The sequence below is a fragment of the Pituophis catenifer genome, unplaced genomic scaffold (genome assembly GCF_029215685.1).
Source record: "Pituophis catenifer annectens isolate HBS135680 unplaced genomic scaffold, rPitCat1.0.hap2 SCAF_1, whole genome shotgun sequence".
NCBI classification, from domain to species: Eukaryota; Metazoa; Chordata; class Lepidosauria; order Squamata; family Colubridae; genus Pituophis; species Pituophis catenifer.
This window is the reverse complement of record NW_027256881.1, coordinates 138,754,882-138,781,107: the sequence shown is the minus strand read 5'-3', so window position 1 is coordinate 138,781,107 and position 26,226 is coordinate 138,754,882. Positions and strand designations below refer to the sequence as shown.

At 41.6% G+C, this 26,226-nt stretch overlaps 1 protein-coding gene across 2 annotated transcripts in view; it reads left to right on the top strand.

The window, feature by feature from the left end:
- CYRIA (CYFIP related Rac1 interactor A) overlaps positions 1-26,226 on the top strand; it is a 79,239-nt gene that overhangs the window by 8,752 nt on the left and 44,261 nt on the right. For both annotated transcript variants that reach the window (XM_070955583.1, XM_070955591.1), the window contains exon 2: positions 9,145-9,233. The gene's annotated coding sequence lies outside the window, so the exon portion shown is untranslated. The remainder of the gene's footprint in view (positions 1-9,144; positions 9,234-26,226) is intronic.

Genomic DNA, 26,226 nt, shown 5'->3' with positions numbered 1-26,226 from the left:
AATGATGCTTTAAAGCCTTAGCAGTATGAGATAGGCCATTCACCTTTGTTACACAGTTCAAATTCATTGGCAGTGGGATTCATTATCTTTCATACCAGTGTGACCACTGATCAGTTTATCCACTTTGTCCAAATTATACAGGTAATCTTATGACCACTTAATAATTCCAAATTATGGCGGTACTGGAAAAAGTGACTCACAACCTATCTTCAAAGTTACAACCATTATACCACCCCTGTGTCACATGCTTATAATTCAGGTGCTTGGCAACCAATACACGTATGATGATTGCAGCATGATTTGCAATCTTCTTAGCTACTTCTGACAATCAAAGCCAGCAGGAAAAACCAGTCATTTAATGACACTTAGCAACCTCATGATTTGCAAAATGACCATAGGAAAAAATAGTTATGAAATTGGTGTGATGACTCACTTAATGACCTCATCGTTTAGTGACCTAAATTCCAGGTAAATTTTGGATGAGTCTTAAAGATTCTTCTTGTAACTTTGAACTGCAGAAGTTTTTATTACATCTTACATTTATAGGAATTATCACGATGAAGTGAGAGTTGGAGAGAAAGAATTAAAAGTGGCAGCTAACATCGGACAAAATATATGAATCATAAGAAGCTTAGTAGTAGAAATGCTTCCACTGTTGTGAATATTATACTGTATATAACAATGGCCTATGTGTGCAGTACTGTATGGTACTCACCTATGTGTTGCTCATTTTCCTGATACATATACATAATGAATGAAGTTACTCCTAGTAGTTATCCCTTTCATTTTCATGCACTTCTATAATAGTTATGTAGATCTATAGACCATTAAGCTATGAAAATCTAATTTAGCAAATACAGCACTTAAGGCAAATGGAAACAGTGCACACTAGTCTTTCCACTGAAAAATTATTGATTATGATGTAAATAGAACAGCAACAGTGACATTGTCATCATTTATTACAATACTGGCATTTCTAGTTTTCTCTGGAAATACAGAATTTAAGTATACTTCAAATATTAATGTTTATATTGTGGGATGTAGATGGTAATATTACTGACATTACTAGTGCCACGTTTCTCCAAAAATACAACCTACCCCAAAAGTAAGTCCTAGCTTGATTTTTACATGTGCACCCAATATAAGCCCTACCCCCCCAAAAAAGCCCTAATTAAGACCCCTATTTAAGAACCCTAACCCTACTACTTACCTTCAGACAATTGCAGCCAGGCCTTGCACATCCTGACACCTGCCTTGCCAGCCCATTTCTTCTGTAGCCAGCAAGGCTTTCCTGAAGGCCTCTGCAGACTATAACAGAGCTGTGGATCGATCCAGAGCTCTGTTATCAGCTGCAGAGGCCTTCAGGAAAGCCTTTCCAGCCTTGCCAACTGCAGAAGTTGTTCCTGAAGGCCTCTGACAGCGAAAAGGCTGGGGGTGATGCATGCAAGTGTGGTAAGTCAGTAGACAACATCCCTCCCTTCCCCCCAAAAATAAGACCTGATGCCTTTTTTGGTGGCAAAAAAAAAAAATATAAGACAGGGTCTTATTTTTGGGAAAACATGGGTACCATAGTGCAATTTCCCTCTTTTTCTTTGGGTACTGAATTTTTATACAGGTATACAGGTGTATAAGGTTTTTGGTAAGACTCATGGGTAGAATCTATACATTGCCTGGAATGGAGACATACCAATAAAGGGGTGTGCGGCAGTGTTGTAAGCAATTTCAAGAAGACGTATGAGATGCGTTCAGTTGAGTTACTGGTAAGAAATATAGCATCTTAAATACAGCTCCAATAACTGGTTAACCTTCTCAGCTTTTCAGTTGGAAGTGAGATGATGGGCAGCCGACATATGAATGTTAATATTTCACAATTGCAAGAGGGCCTTCCAAAATTTGGAAGTAAAGTGACCTTTATTTATTAGGAAATGATTGACTAATCACCTATATCTAAAGATGTTAAGCTGTTTCTTGGGCTTTTGGAAGACCCTTGCAGGGAATGAAACGGGCCAATTGGGCAAATAAATCCAGTACTACCAGTATGATAGTATATCCCTACACTGGAGGAAGATCAGTAATAAAATGTACAGAAACTATGTCCCAGGATTTGTTGGGGGGGGGGGTTAGGAATGTTTAATGGCTACAATCCAGTTGGCTTGTTGGACATGGCAAGAGAATACATAATCCCTAATTCCTCCTTGGATGCAGGGCCACCTAAATTCTCTGAGGGCTCTTTGTTGGGTTCTGAATATCTCCCTGTGTCCGGCTGTCTTGTTGTCGTGGCACAGCTCTAGTACTTCCTCCCTCAGGGGAAGAGGCAGATATAAACATCCATTGTGCAATAGCTGCCCTCCCGCCATTGGGAAAGGCGAACCAGTATTTTGTTGGTCTTTCTTGAGTTCATCCGTCCAGGCCCTGGTGTGTGGATCCTGCTGCTTTGCTTTAATCCAGTCAGAGATGAATAACTTGCCTTCTTCCAGCCTTTTGTGTAGATCTGCCTTGTGGTGGAACTCAAATTTGTTGGTTGCAGCTGGGGGTGGGGATGATTGAGGAATCTGATACTTCAGCTTGTATGTGAGGGTGTTTGGAAGGTTCTTCTGAGAGCCTGGGACGTGTGAGATGTCAAAGTCAAAGTGAAAGAAAAATTGTATTCACCAGATCTGTTGGAGCATGAGAGTTTTGGTGTTTTGCAGCACCTCTAAATTTGTAGGTCTAAATCACGGTTATCAAACTCACGATGTCACATTGTCACAAGATGCATCACAACTTTTTCCCCCTTCACTAAACCGGGGATGGGCGGGGCCAGCGTGTGATGCATCCGGCTTGCAGGCCAAGAGTTTGACACCCCTGGTCTAAAAAGGGACTTATTTTATTGCCAGCATCTCTTTATTGAAAATGTAATAATTCCTTTCTGTGGGTTGACTGCTCTCAATTAAAATGCACATGGAAATAAATCCCCCCTCCCTCCTTCTCTGCTTGGAATAGAACTGCACTTGTCTCCAAGATGTAGCTGGTTTATTAGGTCTGAGGTAAGCAGGAACAGGTAAAGGTTTCTAATTGTTACTTTCTTCAGTTTTTTCTAGTCATGAACTATATGCACTTGAGGTCCCTTCTTTCCCTTCAGATCGGGTTGGATTTGATTTAAATGACGATTTAAAACACTAGTAAAAAGGCTTGACTTAAATCAGCTCGATTTAAATCATAATTTTTAAAGAGCAACTGTCATCTCTGTCCCACAGTGGCTCCTCCTCTGACCTGCTGTTGACTCACCGACAGTCCCAATATTGCAGAATATAAAGCCTCATGCTACATAACTCAGCTCCATTTCATGCTGAAGAAACTAAATTATTAATGTATCTTAAATAGAAAACTACCTTTAGGTCAGTGGTAAAGTCTAAAATTTGTTACTACCGGTTCTGTGGGTGTGGCTTGGTGGGGGGGGTAATGTGATGGTGGGCGTGGCCAATTTTTTTTTTTTACTTTTAAAACCATTTTTTACATGTAAAACCATGTTAAATAAAATGCTTTCAAAAGGCTCTAACGATCCCAGCTGAGTTGCCTGATAGTCAGAGGGTTTTTAAAAAACCCTCTGCCGATCAGGCAACTCAGCTAGGATCGTCAGAGCTTGGATCATCAGAGTCATTTAAAAGAAAAAAAGCCTCTGATGATTGCGCGGCTCAGCTGAGCATGGGGGGCAGGGGCAAGGATTTTTGCTACCGGTTCTCCAAACTGCCATCGCTACCTACTCGCCCGAGCCGGTCCGAACCGGGAGCATTTCACCCCTGCTTTAGGTAGATTTTTACTCCAAAAGCATTTTATTAAAATAAATTTGATAAAAATAAAAATCCGATGTCTTTGATTTTTTTTTTAATCATTAATTTTTATCCACCCTGCTTCAGACTGACTGCTTCAGGTTGGCTTCTTGTTTTTGGCTCCTTCAGATTCAGGGGGGACGAATGTGAGCTGCGATGCTGGTGAAGGGTGGTTGAATCCCATTTTGAGATTGGCATCCAGATATTTCTTGAGGGTGGCTAACTCCAGAGTAGACATGGGGTACTGTTTCTTCACTGGGATTTGGACTCCAGGCTTCAAATTGATAGTACAATCATCTGCGGGGGACAGGGGCGGATGGGGATGCATACTTTTCTGGCAGCACTGATTCCTCCCTTATCCTGCAAGTGTTTGTGTGTGGGGGCAGGGTCAGCTTTCACTGCTAGTAAACAATGTTGTTGGTACTTAAGTCAGGGAAATGAGAGTGTCCCTTGCTCCCAGCTTATAACTGGGCCATACGGCTGAATCCAGTCTATTCCCAAGATTATAAGGTACTTGTAAGGAGGGAGTTACATAAAATAATATGCGTTCTGTGTTATCTTTGAATGTCAGTTGTAAAGGCACTGTGTGATGTAGGACCGGTCCTGCCTTACTGGCTGCCCATCAATAGTTACAACAGTCATAGGAGATTCTAGGGTTTGAACCGGCAAGTTTAGTTTCTATTCTGTACTCCATATCTTTGAAATCTGTAGTTAGCCCCAGAGAAGAAAGCTCCACCTTATGCCTGGAAATTGAAAGTAACAATAACAGAAACAATTACAGATGCTAGTTTGTTCTCAGCTGCCTGAGATGTCCTCAAATGGTGGATGCTTTGGAGCTTGGGGCTGGGGGAATTGGGGAAGGGGCGACAAAGTTTCCCTGAGGCACTGTCTGGGCACAAGCTGAGCATTTGCTGACTTCGTGCTCCATCAACAAGTTGAGCAACTTGTGACCATCGTTGGTGCTTTTACTAGGCATGGCCTGGCTATGGGTCCAGGGGCTCCACAGTGTCCTTGATCTCTTCTTCTTGGCTTCTCTCTCAATGTCAGGGATCTCCTGGCTGCTCCAATTTGCACGGGTTCTCCTATGTCAGATTCCAAGGAGGTCGTTGGGAGGGGTAGACAGGATGTAGGTTCATTTCTTCTTCCCGTTTCCCTCTTCCCTCAACTCCAGTTGAGAAGCTATAATTATACAGGTAGTCCTGAATTTACAACAGTTTATTTAATGACTGTTCAAAGTTACAGCGGCACTGAGAAAAGTGACTTATGACCATTTTTCATACTTACAACTGTTGCAGCATTCTCATAGTCACATGATCCAACGCTTGGCAACTGGTTCATATTTATGATGGTTGCAGTGTCCTGGGGTCATGTCATCAACTTGCGACCTCCTGACAAGCTAAATCAATGGGGAAGCCAGATTCACTTACAACCGTGTTACTAACTTAACAACTGCAGTGATTCACTTAACAGCTGTGGCAAGAAAGGTTGTAAAATGGGGCAAAATTCACTTAACAACTGTCTCAATTTAGCAGCACAAATTTTGGGCTCAATTGTAGTCGTAAGTCGAGGGCCACCTGTACTACATTGATTGAGCCCTTCCAGGGTATTTGGGGTACCTTGCCTCACCAGCTCCTCTTTTGGGTCATCAGCTAGCCTTTCCATGAACTGGTCAATTAGAGCAATTAGGTCATTCCAACCTACTGAAAGATATTCCCTTAATGCAGGGGTGAAATCCAGCAGGTTCTGACAGGTTCTGGAGAATCGGTAACAGAAATTTTGAGTAGTTCGGAGAACCGGCAAATACCACCTCTGGCTGGCCCCAGAGTGGGGTGGGAATGGAGATTTTGCAATATCCTTCCCCTGCCATGCCCACCAAGCCACGCCCACAGAACCAGTAGGGAAAAAATTTGGATTTCACCCCTGCCTTAATGTCCTCTGTCCGTTCTTGAGCTTCCAAAATCTTGACTAGCAATGATTCCAAAATCTTGACTAGTTACGATTCCAAAATCTTGACAACTATGATTCTCTGTATGGGATCTCCAAAGCATCCATTTGAGTTTATGCATTAAATTGTCCAGCACTGGATCATTCCCCTTAGTGAACACTATTGCCCACTTAATTGTTGCTTCCTTCAGCAGGCTCAGCACAAAAGTCTGCTGACCATAAATATTTCATTCTGAGAGATGAATGTCCGGAATTGATCCTGGTCCCCCGCCCAAATGTGTCTGGCAAGCTGTAATGGAAACACAGAAGCATTGAGTTGCTGTCTGTTGCACTGCTGCTGATTGAGACATATTTTGCTCCAGTCGCTATGTTAGTTGTATTATGGCATTCTGTAAGTTGTCACCTGGGCATCTATTTGCTGTTGGTATTGTAAGAACACAGCTGCCAGATGCCCAGTGCTTAACAGGATTCCTTGAGGATCAGAGGCCATTCTTGAAATTCTTCTGTTTGGAAGAGAGTAATTGACAAGATTGATATCAGCCCTCCCAGGTAAATTAGACAAAAAATATGACTAGATGAGCTACTTTATTGTAAAGCTACTTTAACAGAATTTAAATCTAAATTTAAATTTTTTAAAATTAAATCTAAATTTAAAAGAATCTATGTGCCAGAGCTCACTGTAACAGCATTGCCAAAAAGGTAGTAAGAGTTGTTAACCTAATCTTGCAAAGCTTCTTCTCCGGTAATATTGTACTGCAAACTAGGGCATACAAAACCTTTGCTAGACCAATTCTCGAATACAGCTCATCTGCCTGGAACCCACACTGTATATCAGACATCAATACAATTGAGTGAGTCCAGAGGTATTTCACGAGAATGGTACTCCACTCCTCTGCTCACAACAGAATACCTTACACTACCAGGCTTGAAATTTTGGGCTTAGACAATTTAGAACTACGTCACCTTCGGTCTGACCTAAGCATAGTGCACAAAATTATCCATTACAATGTCCTACCTATCAATGACTACTTCAGCTTCAATCGCAATAATATACGAGCACACAATAGATACAAACTTAAGATAAACAGCTCCAAACTCAATAGTAGAAAATAGAGTGGTCAATGCTTGGAGTGCACTACCTGACTCTAGGATTACTTCCCCCAAACCCCCATAACTTTAACCTTAGACTGTCTACTGATGACCTCACCCCATTCCTAAGAGGTCTGTAAGAGGCATGCATAAGCGCACCAACGTGCCTATCATCCCTGTCCTGCTATCCCCATTTATTTGTATCCATATCCTGTATTCATAATCATGTTTATACTTGTATCTGTTGATCCATTGGGAGGATGGGTCCTTCTTAAGTTTTTTTCTCCAACTGTTTTTAAACACTGGGAGCTCTTGCCTCTCTTGTCTGACTGTTTTCCCAATATCATTTCCACATTCCATTACAAAAAAATCATCTTTTCTAAAACATCTCACAGGGTTGTTCTTGTGGGAAAAATAGAAGGAGGAAGAGAAAGGTACATTCTCTGCCTTCAGTTATTTATAAACAATAATAAAGATGGGATGAAAAACAAATAAATAATACTTAATCTGATGTAGTGTAATAACTAAAACTAATTGCACAATGTTGGGTACTCAAAAACAAATCCTCTTGAGTACGATCTTGTTTATTTCTAGGTATGTGTCTTTTCAATAGCTGCCTGAGATTTGGAGAACTAGCTGTTTGATTTCACTTGTGTTTGGACTGCACAATGGAGAACTATTTTTTTACATGGTTTGCTAAATGAGCCATAGTGACCTGGTCTGTATATACTATTAAAACTATAGTAGTGAGTTCACACATTGTGTAAGCCCATAACAATTCACATGGCTTAGTATAATATGTACACAAAGCCACCAACTCAGTCAGGATTCATATATGTACCTCTATGACAGTGATGGCTAACCTTTTTGCTGTCACATGTCAAAAGTGGGGGGAGCGCGGAGGGTCATGTGTGTGCGTGCCCACACCCATAATTCAATGCCCTGCCCCCTGTGCATGCATGTGCGACCCCCCCATGCTCCCCCGCTTTTGGCATGTGACGGCAAAAAGGTTACCTGTGGGCCTGGTAGGCCCGTTTTTTCGCCCTCCCCAGGCTCCAGACGCTTTCTTGGAGCCTGGGGAGGGTGAAAACGGCTCCCCCTACCCCTCCAGAGACCCTCCAGAGGGCAAAAACGCTCTACCAGAGCCTCCGAGCGAGCCCTGTACTTACCTGGCATCCAAAACGGGCTGTGTGGAGACTCCTGGGAGGGGAGGGGCAGCGTGGGCAGGGCCAACAAAAATCAGCTGGCCGACACGTGCATGCATGCTGGAGCTGAGCTAGGGCAACGGCTCACGTGCCCACAGATATGACTCGGTGTGCCACCTGTGGCACACGTGCCATAGGTTCGCCATCACGGCTCTATGAGGTCTATTAGTAGCATTCATTGTTTGGGGTTGTAGAGTGAGCTTAATAAAGAAAAAGTATTAACTATCTTACAATGGTAAAAATGGTAAATTATTCCAATAGATGTATAGAAATGAATATGCAGTGAACAGAATCTCCGATTCTTACATGATATATTATGCAGTCACATTTGTGATGTAGTGCGGAAATTATATTGACAAGCTGGAAATCAAGCAGCACATAACTTTTAAGTTTAAACATCATCAAGTGCTCGGAGTACCCATAAGAAAAGACAAGTTGCCTTTGTTTGTTTTTGCTGGGTCCTTTTAAAAGCCATTTTATAAAATAAGACTGCAGATCCTTTGAAATAGAAGCCCTGCAACATGCAGGAACATGTTTGAAGCTACCCTCTTTCAACAAATGAAACAGTCATGTTTTTTTTTCCACGCCAGTGCAGCTATTTTTGTAAGCTGCTCCCAGCTGACTCTCCATGCACCTGCATGCGAAGCAAAGTGGCTGTGTGTGCACATTCATGCAAATACAGCTAGAAAGAGTGTTTGACATCATCACGAAGCCTGGAAAAACATATAGGTCCTTTATTGAGTCAAAGAGAGGTGCTTTGTACACAGTTTCTTTGGAAGGATTTGTACTGCCCTGTTGTAAATTAACAGTAACCAAGGATATGCGACTTAGTGCTTTCTAGATGTTTTAGGCCACTGTTTCCATAACCCTTTGTGTGGGACTGGCTGGTTGGGCTTGATTCAACTTAACATCCAAAATATTTGGAAAACATCAGCTTGTCTACTTCTGAGGCAAACAAAGAATATTTCCACTGTAGAAGAGATTTTTGAGGTATTTTATTCATGATTTTATTAGTTTAGTTTAGAAAAATTCTTTACTATTATTAAAACAGTAAACGATTAAAGCAATAATGTGGATTTAATGTTTTCTGCCTTTAGGTGTGTGACCTGAATTTCCCAGTCAGCATGGTTGTCCTTGAAAATTCTGGGAGCTGAAGTCCACTCCTCTAACGTTTCCTCAGATAAGGGTACAATTTTATTATATTATTTAATGTGTGTAAACATTAAGTTTGAATTACAGCTATAATTAATGGAATTTGACATAATTGTATTATACGCTATGCGATGAAGCTGTTGATTCAGTACTGCGGCTTCAAATAATTTTCAAATACAGGTAGTTATTAGACTTGTTTAATGACCCTCATTGGGACCTAGATTTCTGCAGTTCAGCAAAGCAGTTTTTAGGCAAAGCATCACGTGACCACACTACTTAGTGAAGTCAGTTCTGGTAGTTCCGGTTGCAGTCCTTAGGTAAGGTTGCTTTATTGTTAGGCAAAGACCTCATGATTCTGTCCTGCCACTCTCATCACTACTTCAACTTCACTTATTATCCTCCCCCCTACAATATCTCACCTCATCTCTACCACCTATCTTTGCGGCCCCCTACCATCTCAGTTGACCTTCACTATCTTCCACTGGTGAAGAGGCAGGCCTGGCCGAGGCAGCTACTGGCTCTTTGTGAGGCTTTTGCTGTGTCCATCTTACCCTCCCCCCCATTCCACAGCCTACCTTTGCTGTCCCCCCCCCACCTGCTGACAGGCAGCCGCTGGATCTTTGCAAGGCCTTTGGGCGGAGTTCATCCGGGGATGCAGGGGTAGGTGGCAGAGTGCAAGGCATCCAAACAGGTAGAGATGGGAAGATCATAGTTAGTTGCGAAGTTGAAGCACATGCTGTGGTCATAAAAGCAAGATGTCTGCCAAGCATCCAAATTTTGATCACTTGACCTAGAAGCTGCTGCTGCTGAAACAGCTGTAACTTTGAAGGTTGCTTGTAAGTACTGCGAGAAGTTTTATATCCAAATATATTTTATTCTTTATATTGTTTCCACCTTCCCCTTAAAACATTAACAGAATTCACAATGAGAATGAGAATTAGTATGTCTCCACTAGATAATGAACAGTCAAGCTGAAACTAAGTTAATCAACTAAAATTAGCAAACTTTCTCAAATAATTAACCCAGACCTAATCCTCATATCAGTGGATAAGGTCTGTAAACACAGAGTTAATTAAATTAGGTCTCCTAGAGCAGCGGCCCCCAACCTTTTGGACACCAGGGACTGGCTCCATAGAGAGAGGTTTTTCTGCGGCCCAGAGAGGGCATGGTTTTGTGTGCTGCCTGCATCCTGTGGATGGGGCTTCGCTTGTTTGCACGGCCCGATTTATAGCATGCTGTGCCCTGGTGCTAGTCGATGGACCGGGGGGTTGGGGACTCCTGGCCTAGAGGAACTGCATGTTCACAAGAATAAACATACCTACACACACACACACACATCCCTCAAGTGTCACTCTAGAATCAGAACATAACACCCCAGAAAATCTTCCCCTATAAAAATCTGCTGCTGTACCCCGTTTTTCTGCAGCCTGCCCCTAAATGCAAATTCTTTTGCTTTTAGAAATAAATATTTCTTCTTTCCTCACAGCTGTCTGGATCTCATTTTTATTTATTCTTGCACAGTCCCGGCTCAACTTGGAAGCCCAAATTATTCTGACAGTACTATTTGCTCAACGCTGTTGTAACTTTGAATAGTCACTGAATGAATGGTGGTTAAGTGAGGACTACCTATAAGGAATTAGCAGTTATTTTTGAAAGGAGATGGTCGGAATTGCTCTGCCAGGGCAAGAAGAATCTTTATGTTTTCAACAGTCATTTTGTAGCTTACTACAAAGGGTTTATATCAGTTTTGTGTTCTTTAAAAATGTGTTTTACAACTGTTACGAATTATAGCTGTAGATGATCTCTTGATTCTTGAAAGGAATCAACCATGATGCTTTCCACTGTTGCAATAGAGAGAGAGGTTGTAGTGGAATACCCCAGAATGCAGCATCAGTGACATACAGTAAGCAAGGACACTGATGCTTCGATTTAATCCCAAATCCAGAATTTTGTTAGAATTTAAATATACATAATAGGAATCTTTTATCGGCATAGATCTGTTGAATGACTCCCTGATTTTCCTTACTAACTTCTTTTGTTCAAACTCCTAGTTATTTTTGGCACCCTCTAAAACGCTCTTCATTCTACACTATAAATCCTAATAGTGCGTCATTTTATAGTGTAAATCTTTCATAGATCATTATGTTCCTGTTGAAGAGCCAGAGAGCTGCTTCCTCTCCTGACATAATAACATTTTGTTTCTTATTTTGAAAGTTCTTTTCTGAGCACTTAGATTTTGTCTCATTCTTGAGCCCTGTTAGAATCTCTCTCAGATTCTTTGCTACCAATAATCCCCAATAGCAATAAAGGCAGTCCTCGATTTATGACCTCAATTGAGCTCAAAATTTCTGTTGCTAAGCGAGACATTTGTTAAGTCAATTTTGCCTCATTTTATGATCTTTCTTGCCACAGTTAAGTAAATCGCTGTAGTTGTTAAGTTAGTAACATGGTTGTTAAGTGAATTTATTATTATTATTATTATTATTATTATTATTATTATTATTATTAGTTCAATTTATATGCCGCCTTTCTCCGAAGATTCAGGGCGGTTTACAATGCATTTAAATCTGGCTTCCCCATTGACTTTGCTTGTCAGAAGGTCACAAAAAGTGATCACATGACCCCAGGATACTGCAATCGTCATAAATACGAATCAGTTGCCAAGCATCTGAATTTTAATCACATGACCTTGGGGATGCTGCAATGGTCATAAGTATGAAAAATGGTCATAAGTCATTTCTTTCAGTGCCATTGCAACTTTGAATGGTCACTAAATGAACTGTTGTAAATCGAGGACTACCTGTATTGGATTAGTGTTGTCTTAATTTCTAAGGACATTCATTTTTCTGAAATTCTTTAGAGTATGTGCTTTTTGGCATTACAGTTGTAGTTTTTGTTGCAAAAAAGGAATACTTTCCAGGATTCATGCATGTATGAAAGGAATTGAAGAAGTGAAACTTGTGTGGAAGGCTGACTGTCAGAATTAAGATTTGTTAAGAGAAACAGATGAGCACCGCCCCCTAGGATCAGACCCCCCTGGAAAGGGGAAATCTTTACCTTTACCTTAATTGAGTTTTGGGTATATTGATTAGGAATCTGTGATAGCTGCTAGTCCTGTCCCTGGAAATGCCTTCTAACAGTTTATGGCTTCCATGTTATCTCTCTTTTATTTATTTATCTAGTGGGTAGGTTGGATTAACTTTCTCTTTATTGTTCAGTTTCCAGCAAAACTTTAGTACGCTAACAGATTAACCTTCTTTGTGTGATTCTGTTGAAACATTCTGTCTTGAGGAATGTATAATGCTCTGTCTCATTGCTTTATGCTTTTATTTTGGAATGCTTTTAATTAATGCATTAGTTCTGTGACTTTGTTCTATGCTGCTAGTGACTCTTTTTTTTACATTTTATAAGAATTACTGAAATAATAAAACTGTATTAACCTTTATATTATTTTTGTTACTTTTTAAAAATTTTAAATGGTTTTATCATACCCTATATCAGTGATGGCTAACCTTTTTGCTGTCGCGTGCCAAAAGTGGGGGGAGCGCGAGGGGGTCATGCGCGGGCGTGCCCACACCCATAATTCAATGCCCCCCGCACCCCACCCCACCCATGCACACGCAATCCCCACACTCCCCACACTTTTGACACGTGATGGCAAAAAGGTTAGTGGTGGGCCCGGAAGCCCTGTTTTTTCCAGTGCGCTGCTTCCTACATTCCATGGCCGGGGATCTTCACATATGTAGTTGACCACTGGGTGTTAATTATTCAAATCTTTTACTCTGGTCTCTGCCCCCTTTATGCTGATTACTTCAGTTCTTTTCACTCAGTAGCTGAGTACACTGGTGTTATTGTTTCCTCTGTGTTCTACTTCGTGAGTTTTTGCATTATTTCTGTTTTACCTAGGTTTTAGTTTATTTACTTAATTCAATTGATTTAATTAATTAATTAATTAATTTAATTTACTTGTTTTAATTTAATTAATTTCATTTAATCACCTAGTTGCTGGGACTGTATATATATATATTATATTGGATAATTATTACTGCTGGTATAGGTTGGGGTTTTTATTCCAGACCCTTGAATTCTTGAAGGTTTAATTCTTCAGCAGCCATCTGGAGTCAGACCCTGCTGGGCTGCTCCGTGAATGCAATTCTGCCACAGGCGGTGCTGCTGGGCAACCAGTGAGCTGGTTCATCCGCTCCCACCTCAGTCCCAGCTAGGTTTCATTAAGGAAACCTGTAGAGCGGCTCCGGAGTCCATGCCTAGGCTCCAGGCATACTCCGATGTGTACGAAATCGGGCGGCCGTCATTTTGGAGCGGTTTGGGGCGGCTTGCATGCTGCGGTTCGGCAGCAGGCTAATATTGTTGAAATGAGGTCTGGTGTTCCCTGAGGGGACTGGAGAGTAAAAATTATTGATTGGGGAGAGCCGCTGAGTTGCGGGAGTGCCCTTTGAGAGCTATTTGCCCATAATTCTTGGTGGCTGCCATTTTGTCTCACCCTCGTGGCGGCCGCCATTTTGGTTAGAATTAGTGACGGGCGCCATTTGTCTGCCCTTGTGGCGGCCGCCATTTTGTTTACCGGACGAAATGGCTACAATAAATTATGGAATATTTCCCTGGCTCTTTGAGCTGTGTGTGGAACTGGAGTAGTTTTGTTTGCTTATTATTTTAATGCCTTGCCAACTGCTCCTGCATATTTAACTTTGTGCCTACTGGAGGATAGGCTGGTATTCCAGGACTTTTATCTTTTGCATTGGTCCTTATATGTTAATGATTGTTTACTTCACTATTTTACAGAATCTTTATTGTTCTGCTGCCATTGCTGATCCTGTCATTTCTTCTGAATTGGAAGAAGAGGGCAGTCCACCCAGAGAATTGCTAGCATCCCTCCCCCCAGGGGCTCTAAGGCCAAAGACAAGAGTAAAGGGACCAGATCTCGCAGACCCTCTAAGAAAAAGGCTCCTGCCAAAGATAGATATGCTCTTAGAAGGCATAATGCTTTAGAACGCCAATATAACAGGGCTAGGCAGTCTTCTCAAGTGAGATCTGCTTCTGAAATTTCTGCTGATCCTGTAATCTCTTCTCTCCCTGTCTTTGGGAATTTGCCTCATCATCTTCCTCCAGAGATGTCTAGTGTGATCCAGGAAACTGGTGATAGTCAACAAGAAGTGACCAGACCTTGTACCATAGAGGTCCCTGTTATGGTTCATCAAGCTCAGGAGGCTGAACCTGAGGTGGAAGCTGTATCCGTTGCTTCGCATGCTGAGCCTTCACAAGCTGTGCCTGCAGGACCTTCTACTGTGACTGAGCCACAAATGAATCTTCAGGCTATGTTGTCGGATGTCTTGGCAAGGATTCTGTCCACAGGGTTGCAGCAGGGTGTGCAGCCTGGTCAACATCCTGTTCCACCACCTGTACGATAGGGTCATTTGTCTGAAAGACCGTCTACATCTGCGCATCATGGTTATGATTCCAGTGATGAGTCTGAGGTGGAAGAAGAAATTCCTGAGGAGATGGAATTGTCAGAAGATGAGGACTTCGTTCCTGAGCAACCAGTTTTCAGAGGCCTGTTCAGACCGTCGGTTTTTCGATCTCTCCTTCACAAGGCCAAAGTGACCACAAAGTTTGGCTTGTCTTCTGTCTCTGCTGCTGACGCCTCAAAGGAGACTTCTCTACATGACCCTTTGTTCCAAGTGTCCAAACCAGACAAGGATGTTATTCCTTGTCCGCCTTTGTTTGCTGAAGTTGTTCAAAGTGGTTGGGCTCAACCTGGCTCTTTGACTGCTCCCAGTGCCCTTGGCAAGAAACTTTACTGTTCTGCTCCCGAATTGGAGAACATTCTGGCCTTGCCTTTGGTTGACGCTCCAGTTGCAGCTCTCACTTCATCCTCTGTCATTACTACGGACATCGTTGATGGGCTTAAAGCAGAGGATCGGAAGGCAGAGTTGGCCTTTAGGAAGACGCACCAGGCGGCTGCCTGGGCGGTCAAGGCAGCCACTTCTACCTCCTTCTTCACTAGGGCTTCCTTGCTCTGGTTGCGCCAATTACAAGAGAGATTGCCTCCTGATGACATCAGATTGCATCACGATGTCAACAAACTGGTGGCTGCTGCAGAATATTCAGCAGACGCTTCTCTGAATGCTGCTAAGTTTGCCTCTCGCGCATTGTCTTCGGCGGTGACTTCTCGTCGGATGTTTTGGCTGCGTAATTGGAGAGCTGATGCTAAGACCAAATGGAAGCTGGCGTCTGCGCCTTACTCAGCTTCGAAGTTGTTTGGATCGGCACTAGATCCTTTGCTGATAGAGGACAAGGATAAGCACAAGATCCTTCCGTCATCCTACAGACGACAGGAACGCAGGTATGCTCCATACGGGCAGCAACATCTCTTTCGTCCCTTCACTGGATCAGGGATGTCCTATCATCAAAGACCTTATTCTCAAGGATCAGATCGCCCTTTGGACAGACAGTCCTTTCGGGACAGAGGCAGGCCGCATCTCCAGTCTAAGCGCCCATTCCGGGGATCCGGATACAGACGAGGCAAGTGACTCAAGGCCGTTGGCTCCCATTGGTGGTCGTCTCCAAGGTTTTCATCATCAATGGGAGTCTTCCAAGTGCGAACAATGGATCCTTTGCACCGTGACCTTTGGTCTGTGTCTGGATTTTCTCCCCACCCCTCCAAGTCGTTTCATCCGTTGTCAGGTGTCACCGCTTCCCGCAAGAAGACAACTGATGGAAGCAGAAATCCATCATCTCGTCTCCATCAATGCCATCGAATCAGTTCCCGTGTCCCAGCAAGGGACAGGCTTTTATTCTACTGTGTTCCTGGTGCCCAAGTCCTTGGGCGGGGTCAGGAGCATCTTGAACCTAAAACTTCTAAATCAATTCATCCTGTATCAAAGGTTCAAGATGCAGTCCTTGAAGTCAATTCTGGCTTGTGTGAGACAAGACGACTTGTTGCAATAGGTGGATCTCAAGGAGGCCTATTTGCATGTGCCAATCCACCCAGCTCATCGCAGATTCCTCCGATTCAAGTACAATGGCCGTCATTTTCAATACTGCACGATGCCCTTCGGTCTGTCTTCTGCTCCAAGAACATTTACCAAATTGGTGGCAGTGCTCGCAGCTCAGCTCCGCTTGATACCAGTGAGAATCCTGTATTACCTCGATGACATTCTTGTCCTTTCGTCTTCCCCACAACAGGCAGCTCGAGACATAACAGCTGTGATCAATGTGTTTCAACAATACGGCTTCACCATCAACTTCCCGAAGAGTCACCTCACGCCCACCAAGCGTATTCTTCATCTGGGGGCGATCATAGACTCCAGCATGGGCCAAGTGTTTCTTTCACCAGACCGGATCCGCAGCCTCAGAAGTCTGGTGTCTCAGGTGAGATCCCACAGGGCGGTGTCCCCCCTGCTGCTGTCCCAACTCCTGGGGAAGATGGTGTCGTGCATAGCTATTGTTCCCTGGGCACGCAAACACTCCCGTCAGTTGCAGTGGTTTCTGCTACGGTTCCAGAAGTCGGGGAGAGGCACGTCCAAGACACCTGTGTTTCTCCCAGCTCAAGTTCAGTCATCGCTCCTATGGTGGCTATCGCCGGCGCTGTCGAAGGAGTGCACCTTTCTGGAACCAGATCGACTCGTGGTGACATCAGACGCGAATCTACAAGGGTGGGGTGCTCACCTGCTGAATGAAGTTGTGCAAGGTCTTTGGTCTCCGGAGGAGAGGATGCACAACATCAATTGGTTGGAGCTGCGAGCGGCACATCTGGCCCTTCGCCGGTTTCGTCATCTCTTAGAAGGTCAACATGTCCTGCTCCTCACGGACAACATGACAACGAAGGCCCATGTGAATCGAGAAGGGGGAACTCGATCCAAACCCTTGATGTTAGAGGCGGAGAAACTGTTGTCTTGGGCAGAGCGCCACACGAAGTCGATTCGGGCGGATCACATTTCTGGAGAAGCCAATGTTCGGGCGGATTGGCTCAGCAGAGAACATCTCGATCTGGCAGAGTGGCGCCTTCATCCGGGAACATTTCAGGACATAATCCAGAGGTTCGGGACACCCCTGGTGGATCTCTTCACCACGCCTCAGAACACACAGCTCCCCAGGTTCTTCTCTCGGTTTCCCTGCAGGGGAGCAGAAGGGCACGATGCCCTTCGTTGTCGGTGGCCCCCAGGCCTGCTTTACGCTTTCCCTCCGCTGCTGTTGATCCCGAAAGTCATCAGGAAGGTCCTGAGGGAACGGGCCGAACTCCTTCTCGTCGCCCCTTGCTGGCTGTGCAGAGCATGGTACGCAGACTTGGTGAATCTTTCCACAGCTCCCCATTGGACTCTTCCTCCACACAAGGTGTCGCTATCCCAAGGTGTCATCGCCCACCCAGACCCCCAGTGGCTCCGGTTAACCATGTGGCGCTTGAGCGGGTGCTCCTAAAGAAGGATGGCCTTCCAGATGATGTGATCCACACCATTCAATCGTCCAGGCGGCCGTTGACGATTTGTATTTATGAGGCTTCTTGGAAAGCATTTACTGCCTGGTGTTCTAAACATCATGTTGATCCCACATCGGCCGATGTGCTGGAGGTCTTGCAATTCCTTCAAGCCGGTTTGGACAAGGGGCTGGCTTCGGCAACACTGCGGAGACAGGTCGCTGCTCTGGCCACGGTCCTATCTCACGACCCTCGTCGGCCTTTGTCTCATGATCCCAGGCTTCGAAGTTTCCTTCAGGGGGCGACAGTCATCTCGCCGCCTATTGTACATCATTATCCTTCCTGGGACCTACCTTTAGTTCTTCACGCTCTCACATCCGATCCGTTTGAACCTTTGGCTTCCATCAGTTTAAAGTTCCTATCATTCAAGTTGGCTTTCCTGTTGGCTATTACGTCTGCACGGAGGATTTCCGAGATTGCAGCGTTATCTGCCCGCAAGGACCTTTGCATTTTCCATGCGGACAGAGTGGTATTGAGATTAGACCCTTCATTTGTTCCAAAGGTGAACTCATGGTTTCATCGAGCCCAGGAGTTGGTCTTGCCTGATTTCTGCCCGGACCCTCACCATCCTCACGAGAAGCGTTGGCACACGTTGGATGTGTGCAGGGCTCTGCGTAGATACCTTAAACGGACGGCTTCCTTTCGGCAGACTGAGGCCCTCTTGGTGTCTTTCCATCCTGCTTCCATGGGACGTAAGGTGTCTTCTTCAACTGAAGGGCGTTGGATTAAGACGTGTATTTCAATGGCGTATGAACGCCAGGCCAGACCGGCTCCAGGCAGGATTTTTGCTCATTCTACTCGCAGTGCAGCGACAACGGCTGCGTGGGCTACTCAGGTGTCCATTACTGACATCTGTTGTGCTGCTACTTGGTCTTCAGCTTCGCAGTTCATCCGTCATTACAAGATCGATTCCTTTGCCTCGGTTGAGGCTTCATTTGGCAGACGAGTGCTTCAGCAAGTCCATTCTGCCGGGGTGGCCGAGAGCAGTCAGCCTTCCACCCTATAGTTGAGCTTGGGTATATCCCAGCCATGGAATGTAGGAAGCAGCGCACTGGAAAATGGACGTTGGCTTACTTGAATGTCCTTTTTCAGGGCGCTGCGACTACATTCCATTCCCGCCCTTGTTCCGGCTTTCTGCTCTGGCTGGCTTGTTGTTGTTGGTGTTTGTGTTCTTTGTTTGTTTCCTTTCTTCTAGATTCCTGGTTTCCAGCTCCTTCATGAAAAGACTGAAGTAATCAGCATAAAGGGGGCGGAGACCAGAGTAAAAGATTTGAATAATTAACACCCAGTGGTCAGCTACGTATAAGTGAAGATCCCCGGCCATGGAATGTAGTTGCAGCGCCCTGAAAAAGGACGTTCAAGTAAGCCAACGTCCATTTCGCCTTCCCCAGGCTCCAGAAGCTTTCTTGGAGCCTGGGAAGGGCAAAAATATCCTCCCCCGCCTCCTGGAGGCTCTCTGGAGGCTGAAAACACCCTCCCAGAGCCTCTGCGCAAGCCCTGTACTTACCTGGCATCCAAAACGGGCTGCGTGGAAACTCCTGGAAGGGGAATGCGTACTGAGCTAGGGCAATGCCTTGCGTGCCCACAGATATGGCTCCGCGTGCCACCTGTGGCACGCATGCCATAGGTTCGCCATCACGGGCCTATATGATTCTTGCATCTAGTTTCTATTTTATTTATCTTATTAAAAAGCATTAGGTGAAAGTTGCAGTTGATTAAAATAATGTTGTGTGGTGTGGGTGAAGGTCAATCTCTATGGCCTATCTCATGATGACTGCAGCTATAGATGTTTGCAATTCAGAATGTAAGAACAATTTAATGATTAATCAGTTTAATGATTATGAATTACTATATGACAAAAAGCGAAAGAAAGAAAGAAAAATGATTTCTTGGTGCCTGTGAAACTAAGAAAAAAGGGAAATATGTAATGAAATTGAAGAAAGATGGTCTGATTTTGTGGGATATAATTGATGAATGCATGCCTAGAAGTGGAAATGCAATTTTAATTATGAATAAAAGACCTGAAATATACATCAGCAAATGAACTGGAGTAACCTAGGCTGTAATGGTGTGTTTGAAAGCAGGAATCAATAACAATAGCAATTAGACTTATATACCGCTTCATAGTGCTTTACAGCCCTCTCTAAGCAGTTTACAACATCTGCATATTGCCCCCAACAATCTGGGCCCTCATTTTACTGACCTCAGAACGATGGAAGCCTGAGTCAATCTTGAGCTTGTCAGGATCGAACTCTAAGCTGTGGATAGAGTTAGCCTGCAATACTGCATTCTAACCACTGCACCACATTTCAATGAAGGCTGATTATGAAATAACTAGAAATGACTTTGGGGATATATTTTACAAGGGTTTGACTGAATAATATCTGGGAAAATTATTCTGCTAAATGACATAAATATATGACTAGGATTGAGACAAAAGAGCACAGAAAAAATGATTATGTTGAAAATGATAATTAGTAAAGGCATTGAAAAAGATCTGCTTTGAATATGGTTTAAGTGTAAATCCATTCACACATGGCAAAGAATATAAGCTTGATTGATTTGATTGAGAGAATTTGAGAAGGGTGCAAGGGATATCAGAGATTCTGAATGTTAGAATGGCCATTTTGTGGATGATCTCAATAATAAAATTTGAGAAAAAACTGGAGATGGAAGAAAAGAAAGAGTGAAAGAAATCAGAATGAAAAATAATTACTATAGATCTATGCTTGGCAGTTGTAAGAATTTTGTTTTATTCCTTTGTATAAGGGGAAGGTGGCATAAGTGAATACAAAAACTACTGGACCTGCTTGTTAAGGATATCTTAAGTTTGCTGTATTCTGTCTGAAACTGCAAGTAATAACAAGAAGAAAATCTGAAAAATGTTGTTATGGCATTATGCCAGTCATGGGAAGTACAATTTCATTAAAGTTAGTAGACAATTCCAGATGGGGTGAAAACTTATAGTAGACTTAGAAAATTACATAAAATAAGATTTCTAAATTATATAGCATAATTCAAACAAATACAAAATAGCAGTTAAATGAACAGTTTCTTATTTTTTTCATACATTAGCAAGCTTAGGTTGTTTAAGATTTGTTTTGGGTAACTATAAGTACCTCATCTGCATCTTTATCTAGTACTGAAGCTACTTCTACAGACAGATTCTGTACCACATCAAAAGCAACTCTAAACTCCTGTGTTCTCATGGTGTCGGTAGCTTTGGAAAGCTGAGCTGGTTTATTTCTAGATCAGTTTGTTGTTGCTGAGGGATGATGTTTTGGTTTATTTATTTGTATTATTTTTAAGATGTTTCTTCACACAAGGAGTCTTGCCTTACCCTTCCTGCTGGTTCCTGAGCTTCTACCACCTTTGCTCTTTGTTTTTAAAATTTCAAGGCAGCAAAAGTGAAGACAATCATAGATCACCATCAAATTGCTCTGATTAGTTGTGGAATGACAATGATGGGTGTTTGAAAACTATCTCACAGCTAACTGAATCGAACAGAACTTACTCTCTGTGTTTATACGCCTACCTGTAGTTATTCATTTTATGCACAGAAATACATAATTATTGTAAAAGTCCATAAAGATAAAAACAATAGTAGTAATACAATCAGAGGGAAAATTATACCTGATAATGAGTCCCTGGAGTTTTTTAGCAACATTTTGGATGTGGATTGCTATTGCCTTTTTCCCAAGGCTAAGAGAGAGTGATTGGCTCAAAGTCACCCAGCTGGCCTTGTGCTTAAGACAGGACTAAAATTCAATATCTCTCTTCTGGTGCCTTAACAACTACATTCAACTGGTTCTTATAATATTAATATATAATTAGTTTGCTTCTGTTATCATTTTATTAAACTAGGCCACATAGAAACATCCTGTTTCTTCATCTTGTTTTTATAATATTAAGAATATTAAGAAATGTTAAAGTTCAAGAGGGAACACATATTTTGAATCCGTTCTTTAATATGTGAAATGTTGATTCATTTCGACTTATGTAGGGTAATTCTCTTTGCCGACTCTCAGACTCAATACAGCCAGTTCTTCATAAAATTGCATATTTTGGAGTATAATTCAGCATCTCATTTACTAACTACTGTGGGTTTTCTCAGGGTTATGTTAACAGATGTAATCACTTGAAAACAAAAAAGAGCCATAAAGAAACCTGACCAAATAATATGAGTCAGAGAAATCTCAAATTACAATGCCAACGCAAAAAAATTGATATCCATCTTTTTTAAAATCTTTCTTGAGGAGTCCATAATACATAGAACAAGATTGTCTGATGAATTAACTTTAGTCTTCAGTTATAAGTACATTTTATATTTTTTTCTTAAAATTTTGGTCTTTTGATGTTCCAAACTTGGATATTTCAATTCCTTTTTCTGTATACATATATATCTGTTGTATGTACGTATTCAATATGTAATTTATTTTTGGCAATTAGAATGGCCCCAGCCCATAAGGCCTTCAGCAATCTGGGGTGCTGAATATGTCAAGGGCCCCATTTCCTGGCTATATTGCTAACTGGCCAATATCTTGCTCCTACGTATATTTGGATGTTTTTAGTGTTTTTACTGTTTTAAAATGTTTTTAGTATTTTTAGTATTGCAACATCTCTTTGAGAGAGATGGGCAATTTAGGAATGTAAAATATAAATAAATAAAATTTTTGAATTGTAAGCTGCCCAGAATCATTGACTAAAATGGGTGGCTATAGAAATTGAATGAATATCAACCTGAAGCTAATAGTTTTGCATTTGTTTATAATTTCAATCTAAATATACAACAATGCTGTGTCTAGTTGGTGACAGTATGTTATAGCACTTGGACTAAATTTGCACATTAGTGACCCACTAAACTGACCTCTTTTCAGGAGCCACATATTTTTGTTTTTCTATCTCATCAGCGTCCAAAGCAAACTGGAGAACTAAAGTGTTGAGTTTGGTTTAGAAACCCTCATTTGAATCTGTACATGCTGTGAAACTGACCGATGGGCAGCTCATAAACCATATGTGATCTTCCCAACTACCCTATTTGTGGACCACAAACACTCTGAAATTGTGGCAAAGTTCAGTGGCAAGATGGTTGACTTTTAGTAGTGGGAAATTTGGGGTTTAAGAGTGAGGAAGGAGCACTTCATCCCTGAGAAACCTCCATTCCCATGTACACAATTAAAATGTGACTCAAAGGGGACAGTTTTTGGCTAGAGTATCACTGAATTGCTTTCTGCAGTCATTTAGAAGGTTATGATTCCTCGAAAGTAGCCAGCCTGGACCAAAGGACTTTAATTGTGTCACTGTCTCTCTCATAAGCAGCTAGAACACAATTATTTCTTCTTTGATCTGTGAGAAGTAAAGAATACAGTTCAATAGTATGTACATTTTTCAACATGGTATGAAAATGCTACATTTTTTTAACCTAAAGTTCATATAGAAGTCGTTTCCAATCTATTGTCTTCCAGATGTGCCGTACTATGTTATTCATTTCTGCCAAGCTAGTTGGTGGGTGATGGATGTTTTAATTCTCTTATATTTTGATATATCTGACAGTACTGGATTAATGAAAACTTCTATAAGATTTTGAACTTCTTCCCCATCATCTGTTTTATGTAGAACTAGTTCGTCCAGCCACAATAGTGCTGGTTTGATTCAGAGATTAAAGATATGAGTTAGTTGCAGTGCACAATTTTTCCTTCTTTATTTGTTATCAAGCTTTTTGGGTCTTGTTTCTTCTCCAAGTGCCTGTGTGATGGCCTGCTGTTCCACCATAAGCTTTTAACTCGGATAGCAATAACACTTAGACTTATATACCACTTCACAGTGCTTTACAGCCATCTCTAAGCAATTTTACAGTGTTAGCATGTTGCCCCCAACAAGCTAGGTTCTCATTTTACCGACCTCGGAATGGTGGAAGACTGAGTCAACCTTGAGGCAGTGAGACTCAAACTGCCAAACTGCTGGCAGCCAGCAATCAGCAGAATTAGATCAGTGTAGTTCTTTTCTTTTTTTTTAATCAAGTAAAATAATTAGAAAAATATTTTCTTCTCTAGAGGAAAAGCCCTCTCTGGTGCCATATGAATACTGTCACATTCAATTGCATATGATCTAAATTAGGACATCTAATCAGGGCATAACAAAATCTTTCAAGCCACTGAGGAAATTGCCTGTATAATATTCCTGATACTTGCACAAGCTGACTAATAATGGGTTTTTAATTAGCTTTTCAGCCTTTTTTTCCCTATTTGTGTTAAGATACTTTTTTAAAAACTCAAAGACAGCATGTAGCATGTTGATAGAGGGAGACCTTGTACTGTAGGACATCTGTAAAAACTGTAAATAGCAACTAATGCATATGTGCATTTTTGCTACTCTTCTGTTCAGTTTAATCTGTTTTAAAAATGAGTCAAATACTACTGATAAAACCATGAGCACACTTAAACCATCATGGAAATTAATGTATAGAATGCATTTATTCTATACATTATAGGAACAACATCTAACTCCCCAAATATTTGAGAAGACAAAAGTTTGTTTGTTTATTCATTCAGGGTGTGTCCATTTTCATTAAGGGAGAAAGGGAGATTTGCATTACAACTTGCACATTTTTTTAAAGTGAATGCCTGAAATGAGCATTTTACTGAACTGAATTACTTTTCTTCTGCTTTTTGTCCATAAAAGGAAAAGAAGGAACTGTGGTGCCATTTGTGATTCCCCTCCCCCTCTATATAAGATCAAAACATTGTCTATCTTGAGAAGATGAGGTGCTGAGGTTTTGACCAGAAATGTCACAGTTAAAGTCTGCACAATTAATTTTAGGAGTTCCTAAAATACAGGATCTATTTCACTGAGGTTTGTCTTCAGGTTTTTTTAATGGTAATCTATAGAGTTTTAAACATACCTTTTATAGTTTTTATTTCATAATGTAATCATTAACTTTCAGCATAATGCTGCTTATAAGAGAATCATGCATACTGCACTAGATTCAGATTTTATTATGGTGATAGGCCAGGATAAATCCAATTATTACAGCATTTCTTCAATCTTAGGCTTCTTGATTTTTTTAAAAAAGCTGCTATTTATAACAATAAACATTCAGTTTGCTTGTCCAGGTATTTTCCTGAACTTCAGAATAATTTTTCTGCTGCTTATTTGATGATCAATCAACAGTGGATTAATAATTCTGAGTAGCCTTTAGTTCTTGGAAGAACACAGAGTTGTAACTGTTCCATCGCTGCAGATTTTTTAAAGAAAAGACTGGACAACCATTTATCTATGATGGAATAAGAATTCCTGCCTTGGGCAGGAGGTTGGACTATAAGGCCCCCAAGGCCCCTTCCAGGCCTATGATTCTATTTCTATTTCTATAACCATATGATGAAGTATCATAATTTAGTAGTTCTCCAATTTCATTCTTACATGAAATTATGTTAAGACTTACAAAGATTACGTTGCCTGCCAGCTTGTACGTCTTAGTCATAGGGGGCAACCTGTCCTGATTCAGAGTGGAGAGCTAATTTCCAGGAAATGTTATTAATTATCCTGACGAGATTAACTCCATGGCTGTCAGTTCCAGTCACACATCAGGTATATCTGAAATTTAATTTTCTACTAGCTATGCTATTTGAATTATTCTATGGTGAAAGTAGAAGAAGGGAAGAAGAATATAAGAATATATAAAAACTAGGGTTCCTTCCTTTAAAAAGAAAAACTGGAAAAGTTTTATCCTGAAATTTTAACTGAGTTCAGAAATAAGATGACTGCCAAGGTTGTTTAGCCCAGCAGCACAATAATATTGACCACTAATATGTTTTTATTGTGTTGCTTGTTAAGTTTGATTGCGCGCTGTTGGTGAGTACACAGCTGGAGGGCTTGAATGGAAACCATTCTACACTTCACATTAACACAGAGTCAAAGAAACACTTTGTTGTTTTTAACACATTTTTATGTTGGTATCTGCCAAGATACCTACATCCTGTGATCCCATGTGAATTTCAAAGAATTCTCATTTAGAATTGAGAGGCAGACAAGTTGCTAATTTTTACATTAACATATCTGTAATCCCATCCTATAGGAGTTGCTGTCTGGGTAGAGAAAAACCTTCATCACAATCAATTGAAGCCAAACTTAAATGTTCAGTCTCCTTGAGGTCAAACATGGTGATTCTGTGGTATGGTTTGTCACTGCTTTCTTCCAAGATGTCTTAAACTTCTCTATATAGTCTACAAGCCAAATATTTTTGGAAGACTGCCATTCAAATACTAAGCAGGCCCATCCTTGGCTTCTGAGCCATAAAAGATCAGCAAGTGTTAAAAAAACAACTTTTCCTTAATACAAAAAAATAATTAAGGTAGATATTTATTGTGCATTCTTAAGTGATCCCATTTGCATCTGAAGATATTCAGAATGGTTAAGGGAGAACGCTTACGTACATTATATCTTCTATATATAAGAAGTGTTTATTCATCTGCAGAGTAAAGAGAATGTCAAGACAAACTTAAAATTCTATGTCTCGTACATCATCAGATGTTGAATG